General features: G+C 40.6%; 2 pseudogenes; one reads left to right on the top strand and one right to left on the bottom strand.

The window, feature by feature from the left end:
• LOC117551909 overlaps positions 1-21,647 on the top strand; it is a 430,097-nt pseudogene that overhangs the window by 27,370 nt on the left and 381,080 nt on the right.
• LOC117551910 overlaps positions 1,415-21,647 on the bottom strand; it is a 354,701-nt pseudogene continuing 334,468 nt past the window's right edge.

Raw genomic sequence — 21,647 nt, 5'->3', positions numbered from 1 at the left:
TCCAGCATTTCTTCCACTATGTTTCCGTTACTGTCTGTATGGTTGCTGCCCCATAGACTGTTGTGTGCATTGAAATCACCACACCAGACTTCCTTCCTATGTTTATATTCTGCTATGTCTTTAAATATATCAGTGGTTAGATTTGGACATGGGTTGTATACATTGATTATCCTAATGTTATCTTGTTATCTAGAGTTGCAGATGTCCACTATAATACAGTCTATATCATCAGGAGATTGCACCTCCCTATATGCCACACCATCTTTGAGAAATGACTGCAGGATCTCAGGTATGCAAAGTGGACAGGTAGGCGAGAAAGGCTTTTTTGAGTCTCAGAGACCAAGGTCCTGTACACTTCACACACATTGACTGCACGACTTCAGGTCTGCGATGTGGACAGTATACCTCAAATACATCACTACACAACCTGGGGTATTTGAAGATAAGGGAATGACATGTTTATAATATGCTGCAAAACACAACAAATATGCAGGGTTACGAGTCTGTTTCTAAGGCCATTTTATTTTTGGTAGTCTGATCATTTCAACAAGAGAATATAATCACACTGAAAACATCGTAAATATGTTCTAGATACATGAAAGTGAATACTTTAAGAAAAGGTTTGCCATTTTATGGGTTTTGTTGGTGTCTCAGTTTACCTTATTTATATGAATAGAGCAATATTATTTTTGAACACTAGGTGGCGGGGTGTATAAAAGGGGTCATAGGTGACAGGAGAGGAAGAGCATACCGATTCTACCAGCCAGCCCCAGCAGATGCTCATACTACAACTATTGACACCGTGTACTTAAACCTTGGTATGTAAAGCAATAAAACATCATTCTAAAACTGCAGCAAAAGACCGGAACTTCATATGTTTGTGTCTGCGTCAGGATCACTCTAAACCCTCCTGTGAAGTAATGGCAAAAACATATAGGACACTGGAACATTTAAACTGTCATTACATTCAGTAGAATCGTACTCTATGAGTGAAACTGGACAATATAAGAAACATATCGCATTGGATTAAGGATCGTTTTCACCGGACAAACAATTGGATTACTTCACAACCGACACCGTCATCCCGGATCAGCTGGACAACACGCCACAATCAGCTGGAGATTGTCACCACCTGCGCTCATCAAGACGGCGAAAGGAGAGGCCGAGAGCCAAGGCTGGGAAAGCGGCATTACAACTGGATTGTATATTGGATACATAAGCTGCATTGGACAATGGCTCGGATTTAATGCTGCAATAATGTCAGCTGTTTGAAACAGCGGCAGACAGACAGCCAGAAAACGAAACTTAAAGGAACAGTGAACATTATGTCTGTCAATTCTGATGTTACGTCAACAGATGGCGCTGTTGGGATGGGATCTGTAATGGAAAAAAGGTTTACCCAACACAAGGCCAATAGATGGGAATTGTTTATTGTAAACTGTGAAAAACCTGTTAAGCCCTGAGCCTGTTTCAGGCTTGAAAATGACATGCCCAAAACAAATGACTAACTTAACTTCTAAAAGGGTTATATGAATAATTTATTTTATCAAAGCAAGGTTACATCTGTGAGTTGGATGTAGAAGTGTCAGAATCAATATAGATGTTTCTGTGTCAGAGTAAATTCAGATGGAACATAGTAAAAAAAGGTAAATTCTTACCTCCGCCTATAAAAAACCCATTACTTATAGCGAAAACCACCCTTGAATGATGGTATGGTAGACTAAAAGCTTTAGGAATCCAGAGTATAACATAATAAGTACCCTGTATCAAGATTGAGGCAAAACAAGTGAAATTTGACCTTTTTAGAGAGGTTTAGCAAAAACAAGTCCAGGCGGAATGACCTTCGGGCACATTTGCATACCATCATAAATAATGTTATTATCACTATATGTAATCATTCCATCCAAATACAAGTGTTTCTATAAAGATTTTTTAAATTACATTTATTTGTTCTGTAAATGGTGTGTGTGCCTGTGGACTTTGCCACAGTCCTTACATGTTAATCACCCGACTAACACTTCTAGGAAGGTTTACTTACACAATAACAATTAGGAAACATAGGATACATTTGTCTCCAACAGGAGCAGATTTATTTAAAAAACAACACACTACAAAACTACACTCTGCTGTCTCCTGCAATGACGCGTTTTTCTCCCCGATATCGGGGGCTCCTGGGCTTAACAGGTTAAAACCACTATGGTTTTTCTCCTGAGTGAACACGAAGATGTGATTTGAGATTACTTGATTGAGTGAAAGTTTTCCCACACTCTTCACACCAGTACGGTTTTTCTCCAGTGTGAATACGGTGATGTGATTTGAGAGCACCTGATGTAGTGAAAGTTGTCCCACACTCTTCACACCAGTACGGTTTTTCTCCAGTGTGAATACGGTGATGTGATTTGAGATTACTTGATGTATTGAACGTTTTCCAACACTCTTCACAACAGTACGGTTTTTCTCCAGTGTGAATACGTTGATGTGAATTGAGAGCACCTGATGTATTGAACGTTTTCCCACACTCTTCACACCAGTACGGTTTTTTCTCCAGTGTGAATACGGTGATGTGTTTTGAGAGCACCTGATGTATTGAAAGTTGTCCCACACTCTTCACAGCTGTAAGGTTTTTCTCCAGTATGAATATGGTGATGTCTTTTGAGAACACTTGATGTAGTGAAAGTTTTCCCACACTCTTCACAGCAGTACGGTTTTTCTCCAGTGTGAATACGGTGATGTGCTTTGAGAATACTTGATGTAGTGAAAGTTGTCCCACACTCTTCACAGCTGTAAGGTTTTTCTCCTGTATGAATACGTTGATGTGATTTGAGATGACCTGATTGAGTGAAAGTTGTCCCACACTCTTCACAGCTGTACGGTTTTTCTCCAGTGTGAATATGCAGGTGGTTCTTTAAATTTCCAGATGTTGTGAAGGATTTGTCACATTGCTGACAGCTGTGAGGTCTCTCTCTTCCTTTCGGTTTCTAGAACAGATGGACAGAGAAAGAGAGAAAGTCAATCTAAAAAGCATAAATACACAAGTTAACACAATAAAAACTCACTTAATATAAACCTTGAGTTAACAAAATACTACTTATCAACTGTTTGTGTTTATTATATTTGATACAGTAATACAGCAATATTCTAACCACAGTATATACCAGAGGTGGGGGACTCGAGTCACATGATTTGACTCGCATATTTTTTTACTTGAGACTTGCTTGACTAACATTGATAAAAGACTCAACTTGACTTTGTATTCATGACTTGAGACTTGGGCTTGAGACAGATGACTCGAAAGGACTTTACTTTTTAAAATAAAATATTTGCATTTGTTTTTGTATTGTACGAAGCCCCTAGAGGGCAATGAAAGAAAAAAAAGAGAGAGAAAGGAGAAAGTAGGAAGTGGAGCGCACAGGAGACAGCCGTTTCATTGCAGACTGTTATGTTTATGTGGGGAAATACATACATTATTTGAGATATATTTCAAACTCGGACTTCATTTTAGGGACATTTCGGCCAGGGGTGTAGAGTTATTTGTTCAAGCACCGGATCGGCAAAACAGGGGAGTATCCAGAGCACCCAAAGTGCAAGGTGAATCTCCATTGTGATTTTAAAAATTCAATCACACGTTTTTTTTCGGTGGGCGGGGGAAAAAAAAGATTCACCTTGCACTTTGGGTCGGCCTTGGTCAAGCCGTTTTGACCCCCCCAGCCTGGTTCTCGTAAAAGTTTTTCGCTCAAATGACACCATGGAGGAATGTAACGGGAGTTGACAGGGGACTCTGCCCGCCTCACGAGTGCCTATTTTCGGACACTTTTTTTCACTTTCCTCCCTATTTTCCCCGGTTTTATTATTTTTTTGGCTTTTTCTACCTTGCCCGGTCTCGGGTGTTCCCCCACGGCCTGTGTCCAGTCTGCCCCCCCCCCCCAATTCAATAAGAGAGTCCTCATCCTACTACACATTCAAGCACAGTGTTAAAAAGTGGCTCATTAATAATCAACAGTGTCAGCACTGATGTGTGGGTGTAGGTGTGTGTATGAGTGCGTATTGTACTTTTTGTATTTATTATCATGACTTGCTCTTATCTGTATTCAGTGATGTCATCTATTTTAAATATGTACAACGGTATAACAATGTTGTGGTATTTTTATTATTGCTTTTAGGATGTCAATCACCATCTGGCAAAGGGACTATCGATGAAAACTAGCCTTTTGGCTAATTCGAGTACTTTTACATGTTTTTAATATGTTGATTAATGTACACTGTCCCTTGTTTTAAATAAATCAATTCAATGGACTGACTCAGCATGTGACGGAGCCCACGCACAATAAGGGGCACACTCTGGACTTAATGATCTCAAAGGGTCTGAATATCTCTGAGGTTGTGGTGACTGATGTTGCGCTCTCTGATCATTCCTTTGAGAGCTCTATTTATTTTCACACAAATGTTCAAAAAGAGGAAACCACAAAGCGATATTTAACTGAAAACAATAGGGAAATGTTTACTCAGGATGTTTCTTCCACACTTGCCCCTGCTTACATCTCAATAAATGAGCTAGTAGATCATTTTAATTCAAAATACAAAATGTTATAGATGCCATTGCTCCAACTAAGGTAAAGGAAGTGACTGGGAAGAAAATATCTCCATGGAGAAAGGCCATGACCGTGAGAACAGCAAAAAGAGAGTGTCGAAAAGCTGAATGTAGGTGGAGAAAAACAAATCTCCAGGTTCACTTTGAAATCTATAAAGAGAGACTTGGCTTTTATCATTTGGAATTGTAAATTGGACGACAGTCTTTCTTCTCTGACATCATTGCCAAAAACAAAAACAATGCATGTGCCTTGTTTGCTACCGTCGACAGACTAACAAACCCCACAGTGTCAATATCCGCCCCCCCCCCCCCCCATTCAGAAAATCAGACCAGCAGTCAGTGCCTCTGAATCAGGTACAGCAGATGTGTTGTCTCTGTGTCTACCTAAAATCAATACAAACACCATGACACAGTTCCATCAGATTAATGATAGAAACCTAGAGGACATTATTCAACTTCTGAAATCCTCCTCCTGCTGCCTTGATATTATTCCAACAGGGTTTTTCCAAGATGTTTTTCCTTGCATGGCCTCAGATCTACTTCACAAAGTAAACAAGTCTCTTCGCTCAGGTGTTTTTCCACACGCTCTGAAAACTGCAGTCATTAAACCGCTCTTAAAAAAAGAATAATCTAGACGCTTCAGTAATGAACAATTACAGGCCCATATCAAACCTCCCATTTCTAGGTAAAATCATTGAAAAGTAGTTTTTCAACAGTTGAGTAATTTCTTGCATTTAAATAACTGTTTGGATGTGTTCCAGTCAGGCTTTCGTCCAAACCACAGCACTGAGACTGCTCCTGTAAAGACAATCACATCTTCAATGACATCCACTTATGGCGCATTTCCACTGCAGGGCCTCACACGGCTTAGTACGGTATAGTTAGGCCTTGGTAGGCCAGGCAGCCGTCTAGACGTCAAATGTCCTATTAGAGTTGCCGTATGGAGTTGTCAGATATGGCGGACCATCTCGCACATGCGCACTGCAGATAGGGCAGGGCTGTAGATCGGGTAGTGACAATGTGAACCACAAAACCAACATCAGCCGTTAGCTGTTAGCCCTCAGAGCTCACAGCTCCTCATATCTAGGGTTGGGTATCGTTTGAATTTCCACGATTCTGATTCCGGTTCTTAAATTACGATTCTTTGAGGGGCAGGGTAAAAAAATTATAAATTACTTCTTCCACCAAAAAAAATTACATTTATTCGAGAAACTTTTACACAGGTTAGTTTACAGTAATGTTCACATTAATCAGTCTGTTTATATTCACTGCTATGTAACTGTAACCTGAGAACCACTGAAGCTACAACAGTGCAACAGTCCAACATTTAAAGGAGACGGATTTAAATGCTAGAGCGTCGGAAAAAGTCAAGAAATTAGCGAAAACCGAAAAAAGAAGCAACATCTGGCTGCATTTCAATGATATTGGAGAAAGCAAAGCTGAGTGCAGGATTTGTAAAATGAAAATAACCTTCAGAGCAGGGTATTTTTTTTGTTGGTAACCACTCAGGATTTATTGCCAGAGGTGGTTGAAGTTCGGATCTTGTACTTGAGTAAAAGTACCAGAGTTTAGGAATACTCGGTTACGATAAAAAGTCCTGCATTCAAAATGTTACAAGTAAAAGTACAAAAGTATTAGCATCAAAATATACTTAAAGTACCACCTGCAGAGGGATCTAGATTCAGGTGTTCTTTTCCCCAGAGCCCGCCTCGCTGCACATTATCCCTTGCATAAAGATAGATTGTGGGTCCCTTACAACATGTTGTACACAGTGGAAATAAACATTCTGGTCACCTTAACATCAGGGATCCTATACATTAAACTCCTTCTGAATCAAACCGTCACGGTAGCCTTACCTTACTGATCCCTCTTAAATTCGAAAAAAAACACGTTACTTTACCAGCAGAGAGAAAATGGATTATTAAATTATGAATGTGACTAATAAAGAGCAGTTTGATTATTAAGTATTATTCTGTTGATCGATGTCATTACATTACATTACATTTAGCTGACGCTTTTATCCAAAGCGACTTACAGTAAGTACATTCGACCAGGAAGATATAACCTTGAAGAAAACAGAATCATATAAGTACATCAGGTTTCATAGAGCCAAACATTTCAAGTGCTACTCAACTGGTTCTAGATAAGCCAGTTCTTTGTTAGTATATAAGTGATTTGTTAGTAAAGAGATGAGTTTTCAGTCTGGAAGGTGTGTAAGCTTTCTGCTGTCCTGATGTCAATGGGGAGCTCATTCCACCATTTTGGAGCCAGGATAGCAATCCCACGTGTTTTTGCTGATGGGAAGTTGGGTCCCCTTCGCAGCGAGGGTGCAGCGAGCCGTTTGGTTGATGCAGAGTGGAGTGCACGTGCTGGGGTGTACAGTTTAACCATGTCCTGGATGTACGAAGGGCCAGATCCATTCGCAGCATGGTACGCAAGTACCAGTGTCTTGAAGTGGATTCGAGCAGTTACCGGAAGCCAGTGAAGGGAGCGGAGGAGCGGCATGGTTACATTACATTTGGTGAAAAGCACTTAATGACTTGTTTAAGACTCGTTTTGTCAAAGTTTAGGACTTGGACTTGAACTTGCCCATCCTGACTTGAGACTTGACTCGAACTTGAGCGCAAAGTCTTGAGACTTGACTCGGACTTGCAAAACAATGACTTGGTCCCACCTCTGCTAAACACCCATATGAAAAAGATCGGTTTACATTTTATTAATCAAATAAGTATGTGAACATAACCAGTAACCCATAGCCAATAACAAATACATGTAACGTATTTTATTTTTGTTGTTCATTCATATCTTATTTTACCATTTTATTTATGCGTATTTTTTTATCTCTTCAGTTTAAAACAATATGTCTGGTTTACTGTCCTATAGTATACATTGGAATGATTTCAAACCTGTTTTATCCCAATAATTATAAAGAAGTGCCTTGGAAATATGTGTTTACATAAATTGTGATCAAAACGTTTGAGACCCACTGAGATAACTTAGACTAAAGTGAACTATCTCCTTTACCTCACTGAGCTGAAGTTATCAGCCTCTCAGTCTGACTGGAGAGGACTCTCCCTCCACATCATTGTAGAAACATCTTCTTCTTCCGTTAGAGCAGCTAGCACCAGATGCTAATAACAACAGGGCCCTCCCTTTCTCCCTCCCTCGCTCACTCGCACTTTGGCTGTGAGCTGCGGGTGCCAGATAAGCCAACATCCCCCATTTTCATCACTTACAGCGCCCATCGTACAGGGGAAATGAAAAGTGCAACCGGGATGAAAAGGGTGTTACATTTACTTAATTATAAATGTTGTTGCATCAAGGCCGAAAATTAGGATGAGCACCAACGGTCAAAACATTTGTTTTCCCTCCCAGAGCCGTCCACAGCGCCTCCACAGATCTGGCGCCCTAGGCGAACATCTATAACGCCAGTGCGACGGGCCGGCCCTGGTCTCAGGTTATGCTGTAGGAAGTGTAGGTACAACGCTACATTTCCAGCCCCGCCGCAGTCATACAGTAGGCTATGGAGAGCGGCGAGAAACATTTCCTCAGGCATCGAAAAGCGGAACCGAAATTCACATTTCTAAATGATGCCGTTGGAATCGAAATGTTGGAACCGGTTCCGGTTCTCGGTACCCAACCCTAGTCATATCTGTTCAGAAACTAGACAGAAGTTAAACAAGTACAAACCACAGACTGTCGTGTCATGGCGAATACAGTCGCTGCTTTATTTATGTCTGTATAGGGCGTTCCGAGCTGAATAAGGGCGTCAAATGAAGGCAAGACGCCCGCCTGGCGGAAACGCTGGAATTAGGAATATATTGTGATGAAGTGCACACTGACCTGAGCTCCAGGGGTCTCTTTCTTCTCCTCCATGCTGCTCATCAGCTGTCCTGATGAAGACCACAGAGCTGCTTCATTATTAATATAATACAAATATTTAGATATAATTCATCATAAACTGTCAGCAGTGAAGAGGAGGAATTCAAAGAGTTTATTCAATGATGTGTACTATTTCTAGATGCTTATATGTAGTGTTTTATCACATCATGTGCAGTGCCTTGTCTTATCTATGCTGCTGTGACGTAAACATGTTCCAAATTGATCCATTTAGTCAATGTGATGCTAAGCAGAGCAGAAAATGATAGAAAGGTCAGATAGTTATTAACATTACATTCAAATTACTTTAACCATTACAATAACAAGTTGGTTTTCTGTGTAAATTATTATTAATATTACACAAATATTTAGATATAATTCATCATAATCTGTGTAGCAACTTACATTCTAACAGTTTGTTCACTTTTATTTCATTAAAATGACTTTATTCACATAGAAAGTGACATTAATGGATGTTTGAACCACGGTTATAACACTATCCGTGTTTAACTATCACTAAGTTAACACAGAAAGCAAACATTAGCTAGTGAGACTGTTTAATGTACTCCATGTATACAGTATTTTCTGTATATTGTGTATTCTTTAGATACTCTAGTGATATGTGTCCTGTGTGTATACTTGCTGCTAATGCTTCATTTTGATTATCTTATTGCATCTTTTAAATATGTTTAACTCGTGTAATGCCTGAAAACACTTCTGCTGTGACACATTCATTTCCCAGTTTAAGATAAATCATTATTTAAATAAAGTATATCTATTTATCTAATGAGCTAAACCGTCGCTTAGCTTAGCGTTAGCTGCTAACTAAAGAACCCCATTCATTTCAATGGGAAAAACGCTATGTCGTGGTGAATGGCGATGCTAATAAGCTAGTTAGCATACATTTAAAACCATATCTATGGTAAAGAGCATCAACACAACAACTCAAACCGTCTTAAAGACAACTGGTGTAATAAATAACTAACATAAAGTCAGCTGAGCATTACAAATCAACTGTTACTCCCCCAGAGCCAAACTGGAATAATAACTGTAGCTGTTAGCCGTTAGCTTTCAGACTGTAGCTTTCAGACTTTAGCTTTTACACTGTAGCTGTTAGACTGTAGCTTTTAGACTTTAGCTGTTAGACTGTAGCTGTTAGACTTTATTTAAAGATAGTTTGAGACTATTTTTGTCGCACATTTAAAGTTGTTTTGTGAGTTTCTTTCTTCCAAGATTACAGCTGTTGTGTTAAATAAGATAACTTCTGATTCGTGATTAACTGTAAGCTAACAGGTGTAAATACACTTAATGAAACCTCTGCAGGTGTTTAATCCACTCACCTCTTCTTTTCTCCTTCTCCTCTCGGTTTTTAGCGGATTGCAAAGAACTTTAAAGGTGCCTCTTCTTCTTCTCTCGTTTTCTTCTTCTTCTTCTTCTTTCGTGTTTATTGGCGGTTGGCAAACCAACTTGTAGGTGCATTACCGCCACCAATTGGACTGGAGTGTGGACAAGAGACTATGCAGAAAACAAGAAACAAAAGAAACAAAAGAAAGAACCAAAACTCTAGATTATTAACAGCCCTGATAGCGACAAGTCATGGAATGTTGCTTTCTTCAGTGTCTGGAAAAGCACATTTCTCTGAGTAGCCTACTATATTTCCTGCAAAGCAGTAACACATGCTCAACAGTTTCTGGCTGGCTGCAGTGTATACACTTTCCGGTTGGATGCTTTCCTATTATACTTAAAGTATGATTGAGACCTGTATTATACTTAATGTATGATTGAGACCTGTATTATACTTAAAGTATGATTGAGACCTGTATGACCTATTCTCATCCAAGAAATGACATTTTCCTCCCTTCTTTTAAACTCTTCCATGTCTTCCTGTATCACTAAGGTCCCAATGATCTTTTCATGTTGTTTGTGCATATTTCTGAATGAATGTTTGAACCTCCGCTTTGCTGAGTGGAACTTATATGTCTATGTTCATACTTCTGAGTGTTTGTTTGGCCAGAATATCCACCTGTTCATTTCCCTCCACACCAACATGAGCAGGAACCCAGATGAAACGAGTTGCTATGCCTTTGATTTGCATTTTATATAAAATTAGAAATATTTCATTTATGATGTCCATTCTAGATGAAGATCTGCCTGATCGTATACTCGATAATGCTGAAAAGCTGTCAGATGCAATTACACTGTTATGTATTTATTTCTCCTCTATCCATTTCAATGACAGTACTAATGCCAACAACTCTGTGGTGTATACTGACACATGGTCTGTTACCCTTTTCTTTATATGTGTATTACTCACTGGGATATACACTGCTGCCCCTGCACGCCCTGTCTCTGGATCTTTGGAGCCATCTGTAAATATGATTGTTGAGTCTGAGTGATGTAAGAGAATATTTTCATCTGATCTGTTTATAGAGTTTCTTATTGTTTTATAGAATCTGTGATACTGCAAACATCTGCTTGTAGTCAGTCAAAGACTCCTGTGTAGGTTGAGGCTTGTCTGGATCTCTTTGAGACAAGTAGACTATTGTCTCGCATCGGCTATTGATTATACGCGGGCTTTCTGGGAGCCCGCCTCTCCTCGTGTTGGTTAGATGTTTTGTGTCTTTTGGTTCAGAGATTACCTTGGTGGAGCACAAGAACAGTGTGAAACTAGGATGATCTCCCGGCCGTATGTAATTGTCTGTCTCTCAATAAATATCAGTGTATTGACAGGTGAATCCAGTTTCCCTCATTTGATGATGCGCTCAACATTGCTGCAAAGAAGTTTTTACTTCACAAGTGATATCTTGCAAAGTGATTCTGGACTATGCGCCATACTGGTAGTTCTTTCTTTTCCTTTAACTCCTCTTGTATATTGAGGTCTCCACTTGGCAATGGGAACAACCAGGGTGGAATGGACGAGATTGGAGCTGTGGGGCAATACTGTATTTGATTCAAACCTATACTTGCTGCTTTAACATCGCCAATCCATCCAACACTTGTTAAATGTGACTCATTGTGCTCCCAGCAGTCTTTCAAAAATACTTTTCGCAGGATGACTATCACTATGCCCCTGAAGGTTTACCCAGTATGCCAACATTAACTTCACTCTTCTTATCCTTAAAGGCATTTCTCCCATTTCCACCTGTATTGCTGATACTGGAGATGTTTTAAAAGCTCCACTACAAATTCTCAGCGCCTGAGCTTGTAGGACATCCAGGTTTTTAAGGTTTGATTCTGCTGCTGCCATGAACGCTATACACCCATAATCGAATACAGGTCTCATGAGTGCCCAATATATATTCAGAAGTGATGACCTACTCGCTCCCCACTCCTGCCCCGCCAAACACCGAAGTACATTGTTGACCTTTTTACATTTATTTTGAACTTTTCCTATATGATTGCTCCATTTTAGCTTTCCGTCAAACCAAACACCAAGAAATCTTATTGTATTAACCTGTTCAAGAGGTTGCTCATACAATTTTAACGATATAGGAGCAATGTTATGCTGTTTTGTAAAACAAATGACCTGCGTCTTAGCTACTGACAGTTTGAATCCCCATTTATTTGTCCATTTCTCCACTTCAACTATTGCAGCTTGTGTTTTCTTTCCAACATGTGCTACATTGCGGCCTTTTGCCCACAAAGCCCCATCATCTGCATACAAAGATTTCCCCACACTTGGATGAACTTGATTAAAGATGTCATGCATCATTATATTGAACAGCAACGGACTACACACACTACCTTGCGGAGTACCATTTTCCACAGCATAAACACTTGAATATTCTGCACCTACTCTTACTTGTATTTTCCTGTCCAGTAAAACATTCATAACCCAATTATATGCTTTACCACCAATTCCCAATGATTTGAACTTGATTAGTAGTCCTTCCTTCCAGAGCATGTCATAAGCCTTTTCAATATCAAAGAAGACTGCAATCACTACTTCCTTGTTGGTCTGTGCTTTCCTGATGTCTGATTCTAAGCACAATATAGAATCCATTGTATTCCGACCCCTCTGGAACCCACTTTGATATGGGGACAACAGAGCTTTACTTTCTAAGATATATGTTAACCTTTCTGTAACCATTCTCTCCATGATTTTGCATAAATGAGATGTCAGGGCAATAGGCCTGTAGCTAGATGGATCTAAAGGGTCTTTCCCTGGCTTCAGGAAGGGCACTATTATCGCTTGTTTCCACTCTGAAGGAAGTGGGCCAGAATCCCACACCCTATTAAACAACCTTAACACAATGACTAGAGAGTTATCTGTCATGTGTTCCAGCATTTTGTAACAAACACCATCTTTCCCAGGAGTGGTTTGGCGAGCACTAATAATTGCTCTTCTCAACTCAAACATACTAAAATGCAGGTCCAACTGATCTCCTAACGCTTCTACTCTATCCAATATTCTCGTGTTTTCCATTCGTGTATTATTTCTGCACTGCCTGGCTTCCTCTGTAAGGTTATCTGAACTATGAACTTTCCTAAATGTTTGAGCTAGAAGTTCCGCCTTTCCTACGTTTGTGACAGCCATTTTGTCCCCTCTGCTCAAAACTGGCAACTCATAATTCCTTCGACTTCCCCCCATTCTCCTAATCATGCCCCAAACATCTGCAAGCTGTACTTCTCTTCCAATACTATTGCAATATTGCCTCCAAAAAGTGCGTTTTTGCGTTCTTATTGTTCTCCTCACTATAGCCTGGGCCCTTTTATCCTGATTCAAAGCTTCCTGAGAATGGAGTTGTTTGAGTTGCCTGAATGCTTTATTCCTGTCTTTAATGGATTTACTACATTCACCATTCCACCAGGGTACACTCTTGGTGCGCCTAACTCCTGCACTTTCTGGAATTGTTTCTTTAGCTGAATGAATGATAACCTTAACCAGCTCATCATTGCATTTATTTATATCATCATCATTTTCCTCTTGAAGTGTTTTACATCTATTCGTACTTACAACTTGGAAGGCATCCCAATTAGCCTTTCCCGATTTCCATCTAGGAATTTTCTTTTCCTTTTCAAACCTTATGTTGGTCCCAACTTTAGTCATTACCGGATAATGATCGCTGCCCACTGTAGTATGCTTTACCACATTCCATGTACTTACACCTGCTAAAGCACTAGATACAAATGTGTGAGTACTGTTTCTATATTCTTCGTGCAATTATATCGTGTTCCTTCCCCAGTGTTAATGCACACTAGCCCGAGGTCATCTATAAATTCCTCAACTACTGCCCCATTTGCATCTGTGCTACTGCTTCCCCATAGCGAGCTAAGGTGATCAGAACCGAAAGACTATCTTCTTTAATCCCATTGCGGTTTGCTTTCATGCGTTTGACATCACTTATTTTTGCATTTGTTATATTCCCTTTCACATCATCAGCTGATATTCTGACGGGGATTCCTGTCACAACTCCCCTGACTAGCTTTCTGCCACTGAACAGTGAACATTCCACTTTCTCAGCCTCCACGGCACTCATCTGTATTGCTCTCCCCTGTTGCTCTCTATCCCTACATTTGATCAACATTGATCCATTCCTCAATACTTTAGCACTCATTACCTCCCCGATGTCTTTACTGATGGGTTTAGTTAACCGTATAGGGTTCCACACGCCGAACGAAGCTCCCTCCTGCGCAAGTTTCACAACCACCATGAACTCCTGTTGCCTATTTCCGACTACTCTTTCTCTCCATTCATCCTCACTATTGCTCTCATCCGAATTAGTATTTCCTCCCTTTTTACGTTTCTTTCTCCTCACTATATCCCATTTTCCATTTTCACAACTCCCGCCTGCTGCGTCCATGTCTCCTAACTCGCTTCCTGCCTCGTCACTTCCCTCTGCCATCTCTCGTCCAGTCACAGTCCAGTGTTGCCACCACCCCCTCTACCGCTCTACCGTAGACCGGAAGTTTACAAGCGCACCGCCGACCCTGAACGACGACCCGGCTCTGGAGGGATTATCGCCTCCTGTCATCATTAATGGACGTCTCTTTAATATGACCGCTCAGAGGAGAGGAGTTATCATTTCTCTAACCGCTTGCTGCTTCCCCTCCTCTCTCCTCGGTTCCCCTCCTCAGTCCTCCGCTCGCATCTCCTGTGGGCGGCACCTAGTCTCGAGGATAGGAGTCGAGGATAGGAGTCGAGGAGGGGAAATTTGAGTATGGGCTAGTTGCACAAGATGGCGTCTATCAACTTCCGGCGGCTGGGTGTGCGCTTGTAAACTTCCGGTCTACGCTAGAGCGTAGAGATGGCAAATCCGGATCATTTTATGGACTCGGATTCTTCTGAGTCAATCATTGAAGAGATCCGGATCATACGAGTCATTTGAGTCATTTGAGTCATATGAGTCAGCATGACCAAGACCGTAGAAATCCTACCGGTGAAACCGAAAAGTTGTTGCATTTAACCAGCATATTAAACTAACGTTACATTAACCTCCGCTACACAGTGTCTTTTGCTTTAATAAAACATGTGTGTGTGTGTGCATTTTAAAAAATAAGTGTTTTGCATTATATGTATATAGTTATTTTAATATGTTCCTGTACTTAAGCTAATTTTGCACAATTGTGTTTTCATTTAATAATAATAATAATAATAATAATAATAATAATAATTGTATAATTACATTTTATATATTCTAACTGTTTTGCAATTTTCTATCATTTGTTTCTTTTTGTGTGCCATGTTCAAAATAAACGAGTTTCCAAGTAAGATCCTTATTGGAAATGCAGATATTATTACAGGAGACTGTTGCACAACATGACCATTTTGTTAGAAGTCTACACTGAAACTTAATTTAGAGCCGGAAAAATCGCGGGATCCGTGAATCCAGGTCAATGATCGAGAGAGACCAGTAGCCTACGAGGACTCAGAGCCGTAACATATAGCAGGCAGCAGATCCAGAGATCCAGCAGACTCGTCCCCATGCACGAATCTACAGCAGACTCAGCCCCTCCTCCGGCTCGCACGGCTCCCGCGAGTCCCACGGCTAACGCGAGTCCCACGGCTCCCTCGACGAGTCGCAGTAGACTCAGAGATTTGCGGACTCACGGCTCACTCACGGCTCACGGCTCACTCACGGCTCCCGCGAGTCCAACGACTCACGGCTCACTCACGGCTCACGGGACTCTCGCGGGAGCCGGAGGAGGGGCTGAATTTGCTGTTGATTCGTGCATGGCGACGAGTCTGCTGGATCTCTGGATACAACAACGTTGTAATGTGATTGTACACGTTATAAAGAGAGTAAAGAGTGACGCAATTTATAGTTTTAATTGTTACGTCACATCAGGTGTAGGACTCAAAGGACTCGGGTTAATCGAGAGGGAGACTCGTCACGACCGGCTCATTACTAGGATCCGGGTTAATGATCCGGATGAATCATGACTCGCCCATCTCTAGTAGAGCGGTAGAGCGGTAGAGGGAAGAGCGATAGATAGCGTATAGATAGCAATGGATAGCGAGAGAGATAGCGTATAGATATTATATAGGCACTATTTTACACTCGATGTCTCCAAGACCTACATCAGTGATGTACATCGGCTGGTACAAGCGGCAGGCTCAGCCCTGAGGAGCAAAAGAGAAAAGGGGTTCAAGATGTAGCTACATATCCAGCTACATTGACAATTATGAAGGTAAGTGACAAACAAAGCTGTAGTTACTGGCTAACTTTTGACAACTTGACAGTCTTGATACAGTGTAAAGCTTTTTAATGATGTACTATTAAAATAAAAAGTGTTAATTGGTTCAAAGCCTCAATCAGGTTCATGTTCTGGGGTTTTGATGTGGCTCGAGTAGGTAACCTGTGATTTAGGATTCAAATAAGCCCAGCTAGCTGACGTGCTGCAACAGATAGTGACAATACATTTGCTCACATCAACTGGTAGCTAGCTATGTGTGTGTAGCATGAAGGGGCTACAGATTTATTTTCATTTTGTAACCCTCTCGTGTAAAATGATAAATATATTAGCTAAACCCAAACTTAGCTTTCATCAAAGATTCTTAATGAGAGGTTGAAAACCGTCTCTGCTTTCATGGAAACCCCAGAAACTGGTTGTGACGGCTGCTGTTCTTTACTGAATGGTTAGTATAATCCATGTAGGGTCCATTTGTGTTGGCCAGTGTTAGGTAAGTGCTGGTTTGTACCCTACATCTATGTTAAACTGTTCAACGTTCTACTGACACTATTTTATGTAGTTATAATATAAGGTAATACATTGAGAGAGCTGAGACAGGCTATACAAGCGTATCTGTTTGAATGTCCTTAAATTACAGTATTCCAAACAGCAGAACTTCTGTGTATGTGATGTGACTGACAACCTGACATGGTTTAGCCTTTTCCCACACCTACTACTTGCCTGATCAGCCTGCTCTCAGCTTTCTCATTTGTCTGTGTTGTATTGAAGCAGTGTCCTAAATGTAAAATGACTGACATTTTGTTTTAATGTGTAGATTGTCTTTGAGAACTGCTCACCTGTGGAGATTGCAGTGGCAAAGTGTTCCTGTGTAGCTGGAACAGCACTCTGCAACCTCAATGTTGCACTGCTGTTCCAGACCGCACACTACTCCACACTCAACCTGGCTGCTGTCCCCCCTGTCCTCAGCTGCACTGAAACAGAGCAGCGATGGCACAAGCCAAGAACCATGGTAAGTACAGTATGTGTTCACAACCAATCCACGGTTTAATGAGTATTTCCTTTGTGCCAAGAGCTGATCTAGTATGTTGCATCAACGACCTTTTCAATTCATTTGACAATTATTTTGTGTAATTAATAGGGTGTGAAACCAGGCAGAGTGAGTGACATGGTGTTCACTAAGTCAAAGCAGTTTACAGTTGCTGACGGTGTAAGGTCATATCTATTGTCCTAAGTAATTGTATGTAGCCTGCTACAACTTTGTGATTGTTGTCTGAGTGTAAAATTGTTCTTAAAGTCCTAATCATCATATAAACATGTTCAAAGGAGTACACGTTACAAGGCCGTGCGGGGGGAGCTGCCAGACCCAGATGTCCTCAAAGTCAGCAAGGCATACAAGGACTTCTCAGCAGACATCGCACCACGAAAAAAGAACGAATGGCTCACTACTCAACTCACTCAATAGATATCCATTAACAAAAGTTGTGGATGCTAACTAACTTATCTTGCATTGATATAACACTCTTTCAGAGGAAATGTTGGAAACACATTATATATTGTTTGCATCTACTTTCTGGATATTGTACATCTGTTCATCTGTTATATAAACTAGCATTACTTAAATATGCAGAGACTCATTGAAATGTTTAAATATGTATTTTCCCCCCGATATAACATCAACCTATGTTTTGTAAAAGTTTATTAAATGAATCTGTGAAATGTTATCATATTGTGGATTTATTAAATGATGTATTTTCCTTTGTTATTTATGTGTGCGTTTGTTTTGAGGATATAATTCATTAGTACCTAAACATAGTATGGTATAACTGCTTTTTGTAATGACCACAATGAAATACACAATTGGTTTGGGAGCAAGAAATCTTTTAATCGTTGTTGCCAGGCTTGCCGAATGGAAACTTATCTCCCGATTATAACGGGACGAATTTGTCCAAAGGGGCACACAGCAATGTAGTGCTGACTTTCTTACACGCTGGAAGGCCAATCGCTTTTCTTTACCCCGAAATCCGCTCATTCTTCCTCTTGGTGTGTCATAACAAACGGTCAAGCTGTCAAGCTGTCAAAAGTCTGTACTCCAACCGGAAGTACTCGGCCTCACAATTCAATTTTCCAATTCAAAAGCTTTATTAGCATGACCATATTTACATACAGTATTGCCAAAGCTATGTATAGTTGTAACATCTATACAAAAATACACACAAATAAACAGTTATAAACAAGGAATACAGATTAATTTCATTCATATAATACATTCATATAAAATAGAATATGATATAAGATGTGAGAGCTGGTGTATCTGCTTAGTCCGGTTCCCTCAGACTGTGGCAGGCAGAGACAAACTGCTGTCACAATGCAGCTCTCTTTATATTCCCCCAGAAGTGTTTTTAGTTTTTCATTTTTAAATATTTGAGGATGCTTATGTTTGAGTTTTGGGAAGAATTGTTTCCGTACAAGTTCAAAAGTTGGGCATTGTGTGAGGAAGTGCTGCTCTGTCTCCACAGCAGTTCCTCCACACTGTGGGCATGATCGCTCCTCTTTTGGCAGCCATGTTTTCTTCTGCCTGTTTCTATGGCCAGTCTCTCTCTCTCTGTGTGTCTCTCTCTCTCTCTGTGTGTCTCTCTCTCTCTGCTCTCTCTCTCTATCTTCTATATCTATCTATCTCCTCTCTATAGCAGAGAGTAGTGATTGTCATATAGCTATAATAGGTTATCTCTCTCTGAGCTAAGCTAGTGAACGATAGAGAGAGCTCCGATCTCTTCGTCGTCTCTCTCTCTCTCATCCTCTCTCTCTTTCTATCTCGCTCTCAGCTCTCTCTATTCTCTCTCTCTCTCTCTCTCTCTCAGGCTGCCACAGTGTACTGTCTCTTTAGGGCCAGATAGCATTGCATTTTACTTTGTGTTTGGGATTTAGTGTTCCAATAAGTGAGGTAGTTTTGTGTGTGTTTTGTTATAATCTGGTTGACTCTTATAGATGTGGGCTCAGCCTGGCCCTGATCACGGTTTGAAACCGGTTTGTGAACAGAGTGTCAGGACCAGCTGAGAGAGGGGACTCTTGTTCATCTCTTGGTGCTGCAGGGCTTTGTGGTGGTAGGAGTGGGGCTCACTTTCTTTTAGATGTAGCCAATATTTAATTGATCGTTTCTGGATTTGTATTAATAATGGCAATGTGCCTAATTCCGCTCTGCAGGCATTGTTAGTTGTTCTCCTGTGAACCTGGAGGATGCGTTTGCAAAACTCATTGTGAGCATTTTCTATTGGATGGTTTTCCCATTTGTCAAATGTTTGGTTTGTTTGTGGGCCCCACACTTCACTTCCATCGAGTAGGACGGGTTGTGTTACTGATTGAAGTCATTTAAGCCAAATTAAAATGTGGATTTGTCTTTTTATTGCATAAAACGCCCTGCATGCTTTCTCTCTCAGTTCCTTCACAGCTTGATTAAAGCTTCCAGTGGAACTTATTTTCAGGCCTAAATAATTATATTCTGAGCAATGTTCTATTGTCTGTGTCCCAATTGTAAAGTCAGTGTTGTTTGCCTGACATCTGGGTCTTTTTTGAAATATCATTGTTTTTGTCTTTGTGATGTTGACTGCCATGGCCCAGGTCTGACAGTCACCTTCCAGTATATTTGAACTCTGTTGAAGTCCTTCTTCTGTCGGGCTTAACAGGATGAGACCATCTGCACACAGCAGGAACCTGATCTCTGTGTTGTGGAGAGTGAGCCCAGGTGCTGTGGACTGCTCTAAGATAGTGGCCAGTTCGTTAATGTAGATGTTGAACAGGGCCGGTGATAAACAGCATCCTTGTCTTACTCCCCGTTCTTGAGAAATGAAGGTGGTTCTCTTGTGTCCGATCTTGATGCTGCACATGTTGTTTGTGTACATAGATTTGATTAGGTCAAATGTTTTTCCCCCTATACCGCTTTGAAGTAGTTTGTTGAATAGACCAACGTGCCAAATCGAGTCAAATGCTTTTTGGAAATCGATGAAACAGGCAAATATTTTGCTTTTATTTTGATTAACATATTTGTCAGTTAGGTGTGTAGGGTGTGAATGTGGTCTGATGTGCGGTGATTTGGTAAGAATCCAATCTGGCTTTTGCTCAGGACATTGTGTTTCGTAAGGAAGTCTATAAGCCGGGAATTTATAATACTACAGAAGACCTTCCCCAGGTTACTGTTCACACAAATGCCTCTGTAGTTATTAGGGTCAGATTTATCGCCGTTTTTAAAAATGGGTGTTATGAGACCACGATTCCAGCTGTCAGGGAAGTAACCTATCATCAGGATCAAATTGAATAGTTTGAGTATAGCCAGTCTTATCTTTTTTTTTTTTTTGAGAGGAATGTTACCAGACAGGTGTTTGAAGTGATCGGTCCAGATGTCTCCATTCTGTATCACTGGGTCATCGTGTTTACTTTTATTTAGATTTTTCCAATGTTCCCAGAATCTGTTTGTGTTTAAAGAATCCTCGATTATTGTTAGTTGTTTTTGTGTGTACTGAGCCTTCTTGGTTTTGATTGTACGTTTGTATTGCTTGAGCATGTGGCAATAAAGGAGGCGTACGTCTGCGTTGCTAGGATCTCTATGTTTTTGGTTCGATATGTTCCTAAGTTCTTTCCTTTTTTGTTGGCATTCTTCATCAAACCAGTTGATTTATTTTTGTTTTGGGGGCTTGTTGCTGCATTTCTTCAGTTGGGATGTATGAGCTGTTCTCATGAAGATGTGGTTCATTGTTCTAACTGCCAGGTCTATGCCTTCTTTATTGTGGTCATATGTGGTGTCCAGAGAGTTGTCTAAGAGTCTTTGAATTTGTTCGTTTCCAATAGCTTTCTGGAACTCTTGTGCACTGTCTGGAGCCCATTTGTATTTTCTTTTAATGTTAAACAGGTTATTGGGTTCAGATTGTGGACTGTTAGTTTCTGTTCTTTTCAGGAACACAGTAATTTGGCTGTGATCAGATAGAGGTGTTAGAGGTTTGACTATAAATGAACTGAGAGAGAGCGGGTCCAAATCAGTTATCATGTAATCTACGGTACTCATGCCAAGAGATGAGCAGAAGGTGGGTCTTCCCAAAGAGTCACCTCTAAACCTACCGTTAACAATGTACAGACCGAGGCTTTGACAGAGTTGGAGCAGGTCTTTCCCATTCTTGTTTATCTGAGGGTCAGAATTATGGCGAGGGAGATTTGTGGTGTTGTGGGGAAAGTTTTGTCCAAATATATGTTTGTTATCACTCTCTGAGTTTGAGTCTGGATGGGTTCCAGTACGTGCGTTGAGGTCTCCACAGATCAACACTTTTCCTTGGGACTGAAATCTGCAGATTTGGGTGTGGAGGTGTGGGAATATTTCCTCGCTGTAGTAAGGAGAGTCACTCGGAGGAACATATATTGTACATAAAAACAAATCATTTTCTGTACATGTGATGCTTTTGGATAGTTTAATCCAGATGTGGGAGGGCTCGGATTTTATTATTGTTATGTATTTTGAGAGTTCGAATTTGTGCCAAATTATAATGCCTCCTGAGTCTCTCCC

This window comes from Gymnodraco acuticeps, unplaced genomic scaffold, assembly GCF_902827175.1.
Source record: "Gymnodraco acuticeps unplaced genomic scaffold, fGymAcu1.1, whole genome shotgun sequence".
Lineage (NCBI taxonomy): Eukaryota > Metazoa > Chordata > Actinopteri > Perciformes > Bathydraconidae > Gymnodraco > Gymnodraco acuticeps.
This window is presented reverse-complemented; position numbering and strand designations above follow the sequence as displayed.